This window comes from Papaver somniferum, unplaced genomic scaffold (genome assembly GCF_003573695.1).
Source record: "Papaver somniferum cultivar HN1 unplaced genomic scaffold, ASM357369v1 unplaced-scaffold_158, whole genome shotgun sequence".
In the NCBI taxonomy this organism is placed as follows: domain Eukaryota; kingdom Viridiplantae; phylum Streptophyta; class Magnoliopsida; order Ranunculales; family Papaveraceae; genus Papaver; species Papaver somniferum.
In genome coordinates, this window is record NW_020625264.1 from 2,907,865 (window position 1) to 2,915,447 (window position 7,583).

The window sequence follows — 7,583 nt, forward strand, 5'->3', positions numbered from 1 at the left end:
AAAAACTAGCAGTTGTTCTTTTTTGGTTGGTTTTCTTTGTGTCATGCTCATCAAAATAAATATCTGTGGATTCATTGTAGATTAATGGCTAATTATTTCCATATTTTCCTACACAAAACTCTGTGTTAATTAATTGCGTATGTAACTGTAGCTGGAACATTTGCCGAAACTTGCCAGGAACAAGAGGGAACTGTTCTGCGCGGCAAATATAATGTACCCGGTAAGAATTTTACATGAATCCCAGAAAACTCTAAATTCCATATATATGCAAGGAATTTACATGAATCCCAGAATTTGTAACCCCATGGGATTATAAATTCCTGGAAACGGCAGACAAACCCACCAATGTCTTCTACATTGAATTTTAGACAAACAACACTAAAACTAGTCCGTCATGTACAGGACTGGATGCTGATGATGTTAAAACCGGTTGAATCCAGACCATGTTCACCCCCAGTGACACTGGGATCAACCCATTAAAACTTCATTAACAAACGGCTGCATCCTGTGTGAATGGAACTAAGGTTAGTAACCACTAGATGAAATCCAGGGTCAAGAAGCAAATCACAACTTCCATGAGCTACAAATTGTATATGGCATACAGTAAATTTGTGGTTGCCACAGATAAATTTGAACAGCTAAAAGACGAGTAAAATGGCCACATTTGAGCAACTTTAACCAGCAAGAATCAGCCGCGATAATATTTGCGGGTGATATATAGCATGGATTCAGTCCATATCCAGAAACTCCATTCTTTTTCTCATGGAGCCTTTCAGTTCTGTGGCATCCCTTTCTGCCTTTTGCGCCTGCCCAAACGTAAAACCTCAGAGTATTGTCAGAACCATGCTAACTAACATAATACTGCCGGAAAAAAAAAAGTATCACTTACTCTTTTTTATCTCAGCAGGTGAACACTGAGTCATGTGCGGGGGAAGCTCCTCCCTCTCTAAATCTTATTTGATGAGAACAAAAACATGAAAAATTACTACTTGAGAGGTACTTAACTATTGGCAACAATTAGTCAGAAAACTGAAATTAAATAAACAGTTTATATACCAGTTCTCTTATTAAGACAACATTTTCCCTGCGGATCACATTAAGACCTCAAGAAATGTCGCAGCAGAGATCTCCAAAAGTTGCTTGTTCACAAGCTCCTTCAAGGACGCATTTGTTGTATACAGAAAACAAAGTGTCCATTAGCTACCGAAGTGCAGAAAAGAGGCAAATTCATAAATCAACATAGAGACGGAAAAAAGCAGATCAAAAGAACAAATACCCCCATGAGTTTCCGGCCATCTGTCAGCAAGACAAGAAGCTTCTCTGCAAGTTATACACGGGAATGTAAAGGAGTGCACATTTAAGAAACAAACTGCAAACTGGACCATTAAGAAAATAAAAGGACTACTTTCTGTTACAAATTGACAATATGATACTGTTCATGACTGTAGTGTGCGATAAAATCGGGTTATCTTGCTATTCCAATCAGAGCACAATGGCCACCTCGGATTGTTATTTTGCGCAACCAGCATGATTCTACCATTGTGATGGGTGGAGTATTTGATTATAAAACCTTAAAGATATACTTTATAAAGGGGGTGCACAAAACTGTTTTTCAAATCTGTAGCAACCCTTTCTGCCTTTTGAGCCGGCCCAAAAGGCACGCACCTTCAAGAACCGCATTTGCTTTTTCCATAAGCGACTAAAGTGCAGAAAAGAGGCAAATTCATAAATCAACATATAGACAAAAAGCAGACCGAAATGATCAAAAGAACGAAGTATCCCCATGAGTTTCTGGTCATCTCTCAGCAAAACAAGAAGCTTCTCTGCAATTTATACCTGTGAACGTAAAGGGGTCAAATGGCATCATTCCATATCATTTCGTACATGAAAAGTAAAATTACAACACCAAAGCATTGTAATTTCATAGCTACACTCTAATGCGCCTTCATAGATGCCCGAATCTTCATGTTTGATGAACCATTTTGGATGAATGGAAGAATCTAGTGGTGAATAGGGGGTGTGGGATCCACTGCTGCCAAGAATCTTTGTTTATAGCTTAAGGACAATGTCAATGACCTTATGAATAAGTTTCCCACCCAATTCACCATTAGATCCCCCATTCACCCCGAAAGATTTACCAATCCTGAAAATTCATAGAATAGAAGTTCACTACAATTACCGTTCAGCAATTACGGCTAGTCCTCGAATACGTTACAGCCATAGCGGCAACGTATTCTATGACTGGTCATACTTGCTGACATATATACTTGTGTCGATAGAGAGGGTTAGCAAGAGCATCTTTACAACTTAGGAAGAATTAAAGTTCGCTCATAAGCACCTTATGAAATAAATAGTGATTCTAAGCTTATGAACAGATAGAGAGAGAGGGTTTCAGTTTCTTCTAGAAGATGCTTATAGTTATAAGGTTAGTACTGAAGCGGAACCATGAAGTTCCATGCTTTGAACTTCCTTCGAGGAAGTTCAATTCTTTGAACTTTAAACTTGTTTTGCAGGTGGGGAAGAAACGTGAACTGATTCTTATTCAGAGCTAACAAAGTCATTAACCGGTGTCTTAATATGTTTTGAACTTCTAGTTATTTACCAGGTGAGGAAAATTTGTGAAACGATTCTTTTTCAGTTTTTAGCAGGTGACAGAATAGTTAAATCACCGGTTAAAAAGCATGTTTAACAGGGAAAGGTACAATTTCACGTATCTTCTCCACCTGCTAAACAAGTTGGACGTCCTAAGCATATTAAGTCACCAGTTAACAAGTTTGTTCAGCTTGAAGAAAATAATTCACGGTTCTTCTTCCACCGACAGTGAAGGTATTTGATAGAAAGTGGATTTCCAAAGTCCATGCTATCACTCTACTCAGCAAATGCTTATAAGGTCAGTGTTGAAGCAGAACCATGAAAGCACAGTACTAAAAGACGAAAACCAGGTTTAAAGTTGCAGAACATGAGAGCTAAGGTTCTCCACTTGCAGTAAATATGTTGTACGGATTTTATATTTTTAGACAAAAAGGAAAAGGTTTTGAAGAATTATGAGCTAAGGTTCTCCACTTGCAGTAAATATGTTGCACGGATTTTATATTTTTAGACAAAAAGGAAAGAGTTTTGAAGAATTACTATATACTTGGCGTCGGCTAAAGGCTTCCCAAATCGAACATGTAATACACATAGAAAGATGTAAAATTAGTCAAAATCCAGAATGCAGTGAAGCATGAATAAACAAAACAAAAATGGCACCTAACACAAAATGACCTAGTATACTAGAACAGAAAATTAACTGCTAAACAGAGATGAACGTGTATAAGAAATAAAAAAAGGGGGTTTTTCTCATAGTACTAGTCTTTTTAATAATAATCCCTTAAATAATAGGCCGATACAAGACTTTTTAATAATAATCCCTTAAGTAATTTGGATGAGAGAGGCTCATCTCAGTAAACTGTGAAATACTATCAGCTTGCTTTGTGTGTTTGACCAAATGAAGATTTTAAGGGATAACAGCTACCTACGATGTGACTATTCGGCTGTCACTCACGGATCTGGCCTAGGCTTAAAGATTCCTATTCGTTGGAGCTGCATTGGGTTCTTGTTTTCCACCAAATCATTAATCTTGTTTCACAAACATAGCAGTAGTTACAGTGATTCATTTTTATCCTCCACATCACAGCACTAAAACCAACCTAGAAAAGGGGTATATATATATAAAGTACAAAGTTCTGCTAAAATTAAAAATAAGATGTGGAGGATAAAAATGAGTCACTGTAACTACTGCTATATTTGTGAAACAAGATTAATGACTTGGTGGAAAAAAAGAACCCAATGCAGCTCCAACGAATAGGAATCATTAAGCCTAGGCCAGATCCGTGAGTGCCTAGGCTAAAACCAACCTAGAAGATGCTTATAGTTATATGTAAAAAAGTACAGAGTTCTGCTAAGTGCCTCAGTAGACAAGACTAGTACTATGAGAAGAAACCTTTTTTTTTTCTTTCTTATACACATTTCACAAGGTTCACCTCTGCTTAACTCGGATCAAATACGCTACAATTAACAAGCAAAACAACATAGTGTAATTTCGACGGACATGGTCGATCTGTTTGAAAAAGTTTGTCTTTGCTCTTTGAAGCGGTGATCTATTAGGTAAACTTATAGTTACAATTACAAGGCTATAAAAAATTACAAGCTCACGTAATAGATCAACGGTTTAAAGAACAGACAAACTTTCAGAAAGACCGGGTACACGTCAGTAGAAAATTACATCTCTATTGGTACCACGAGGCACCACATAAGACTAAGTGGGAAAGTTCTTCTCTTTTTCAGTCTGTAAAAAATTCTTGTAAAATAACAACCAAAATTTGATCCCTTAACAGTATTACACCAAAAAGGAACGATCTTTACCGCTTTCAGCTTTGAAACAATTTCAAAGACGCTCATAAGCTTAATAGGTCATGAAATCAAGCATGCATGAAACAAAATTGTGAGACAAAAACACAAACTTTTACAAAATTGATAACAGGGTCAGAATACTTCACCAATCACAAGGAAATGAACATGCAAACAATTGCCCTATGATCCAGAAACCCCAATAGTGTTCTGCCAGTCATATGTATTACTGGATACTCCCATTAATGCTGGAAATTAGTCCATATACTTGCAGTAAACATGCTGGACGCCTTTTATTAGTTTCCCCCTATGCTAGATCTGACGACTTGCGCTCTTTCCTTTCCATATGTAGGTTTACGCTCATATAGGAGAAAAAATCGTTGACTGATGTTATCTCCCCGATTTTTCTCCTACATAAGCATAACCTACGAACAAAAGGAAAATAGAAGATAAATTTTCCTGAAAGCTAGCGTATCCATATAGGTGACCATGTCATGTTCAAGTGTTAGCAAGAGCAACTTTGCAGCTTTGGAACAATTACAATTTGCTCGTAAGCACTGAATGAACTAAATAGTGATTCTGAGCTCATGAACACCGAGAGCAGAGGTATTGATAGAAAAGTTCCCGCTACCAATCTACTCAACCATTAGAAGAAATAGCAGAACTGAAATCAACGATAATAAGTAAACCTTAAATCTGATTTAGGTTTACTTATAACCGTTTATTTCAATTTCATTTGATATAACGGCTGATTTATGTATTTTACCAAATACAGAAATATTTGACTAAGTGCTGCACCTGGTCTAAAAGTAACATAACGGCGTCAAAATACTTTACCAATCGCAAGGAAATCGACGTGCACACAATTGCTCTATGATCCAGGCACCCCAAATAGTATATTCAATCACAGGGTTCTCGAGTGTTTCATTCCATATGAAATAGACAATACAGATATGGCATCCCTCATAATTTCGTACTTGAAGTTTAAAATTACAACCGTGGTACACAACCCACTTTCATGCCTACATAGACATCACCCTTTAGAGTGAATACACAGCCGTCTATAACATAATGTAGGTCAGCAATCTTTCGGTCAGCCAAACACATATATCAACCGTTTGATGAAATAACAAAATTGAAATTAAGGGTAATAAGTAAACCCTAAATTCGTTAATTTCAATTTCATTATTTGATCTAACGACTGATTTATGTATTTGACTGAGCGAGCGCTGACCAACATCGCGTTATAGAAGGCCGTGAGAAATGACTGTCATTTTCTTACTTAACCTGTTAAGGGCTAACCTTCCTGGGAATAATTTGTGACAAGCCCAACACCACTGCATTTGACTCCATAAGAAACACACTATACAGATGGCATCACTCATATAATTTCGTACTCGAAGCTTAAAATTACAATGTCATAGCACTGCAACATTGGTACACAACCCACTTTCATGCTAAAACTCTAAATGGTGCCTACATAGACACCCTAATCACCAGCGTTGATGAACCCTTGGGGTGAATGAGAAAATCCAAGAGTGAATGTGGCATGTCATCCACTGCCACCTAACCTCAGTCGCTACTAGCTAATATGATGCTACCTTCCTATGAACAATGCATTCCTCCTTGGGTGGCATGGGTCTCACGCCCTATCAACCATTACTATTAGATTCCCCCATTCACCCTAAGTAATTCACCATCCTAGAGATTAAGGCATCCATATATGCATCATGTTGGGTCGTTAGCATGAGAGCTAGCTTGGAAGTGAGTTCTCTAATAACAGTTCTTAAGAAAATACCATCTCTCTGTATCCCTGCCATTGTATGACAATCAGGATGCTGATCTAGCAAATTAAATTGCAAGAAAATCCGACTCTAAGATAAATCAAGACCAGAAGGTCTTTAGGAAGCTGTTCCCTAAATTGCTAATAACTAAACTGGACTGGTTAATTTTCTTTGGTTGACAACTCTAACGTAGTGATGAGCCACTTTTAACAAAACGTGAACCACCTACCTAAAATGATAGATCACAACAAACAAATGATAATGCCTTCTCCACTGACTAGGGAAAATCTGAATGGTGCAAAGATCCACCCAAATGGAATGCATGTCATTGAACAGAAATCGTGTTTACAGCTTTGAAACAGAAATTGTTTCCAAGCTTCTCATTAACAAATTTTGAACCCTATAACAGTATTACATCAAAAATGAACCTTCTTTACAGTTTCGAAACAATTTCAAAGACACTCATAAGCTTAACAGGTCATCAAATCAAGCATGAATGAAACTAACTTGTGAAACAAAAACACAAACTTATGCAAAATTGATCAAAACCCACAAAATGTTAAGCATAAAAAACAAAATTTTACATCAAATTAGACAAGCTAACAAAAATTGGTGCAACCCCAGGCAAAATCAAGCATTAATAGACAAAAAATTGACATAAAAATTGAAACTTTAACTCATCAGAAGCTATAGATAAAGAGATATAGAAAGATGGGGGAGAGAAGACATACTGTCAAGATAGCTAGCAAGTGAAGTAGAAAGGAATCCATCTTCAGAACCAGGCCAAGACATTGAAACCACCAACAACTTCTTCTCTTCAAATCTTCTGAAAATTTAGCGTTTTGATCAGCATTGATAGAAACCCACTGATTGATTTCTCTCCACAACCATAAAAACCCTAACTTTTAAACCCAAATATAACTCTGATCATTTGCAGGTGTAAAGATTACAACTTTGTTAGTAAAAATCAGAACCCCTGGAATCATTTGAACAAGGAACCCTTTTGACTAGAATCTATAGATCCAGGGATAATGTTCCTTCTTTTCTTTCTCTTTGCCTTTCTTTAAGAAATGAAGAGCCTATAATTATTCATATTATATTTAGGACCCTATATTGTGAACCTAAATACAGAATCAACCCTCAATAAAACGTTTAAAACAAACCCGTAAAAACCAATACGAAATAATTTACTAAATCAGCCCAACAGTAAATAAAGCCCGTAAAAAAAAATTGAACTCACAGTACAAAATAATTTATTGGTTTTGTAAGGGTTTCGCCTATTTGCCACCCACACATTTCCTATTTGCCACCTCCCTCATATTTCTAAAATTATTCTACTCTTCAATTATATTTTTTCCTATTTACCACATACTCCCTCTGTCTCTTTTATCTGTCCTAATTTCTATTTTT

The 7,583-nt window shown here is 36.7% G+C and overlaps 1 long non-coding RNA gene across 5 annotated transcripts; it reads right to left on the reverse strand.

Annotated features, from left to right (window-relative positions):
- Positions 1–234: 234 nt before the first annotated feature.
- Positions 235–7,185, reverse strand: LOC113337135. Of its 5 annotated transcripts, XR_003354111.1 has the most exons (4): positions 6,905–7,185; positions 1,057–1,836; positions 890–952; positions 235–806 (listed from the first exon to the last, which is right to left on the reverse strand). It is a non-coding gene; the product is annotated as an uncharacterized LOC113337135 (long non-coding RNA). The 5 variants fall into 5 exon arrangements; XR_003354112.1 differs by having other exon boundaries at positions 235–1,154; positions 1,277–1,836; XR_003354110.1 differs by having other exon boundaries at positions 890–1,836.
- Positions 7,186–7,583: the final 398 nt, after the last annotated feature.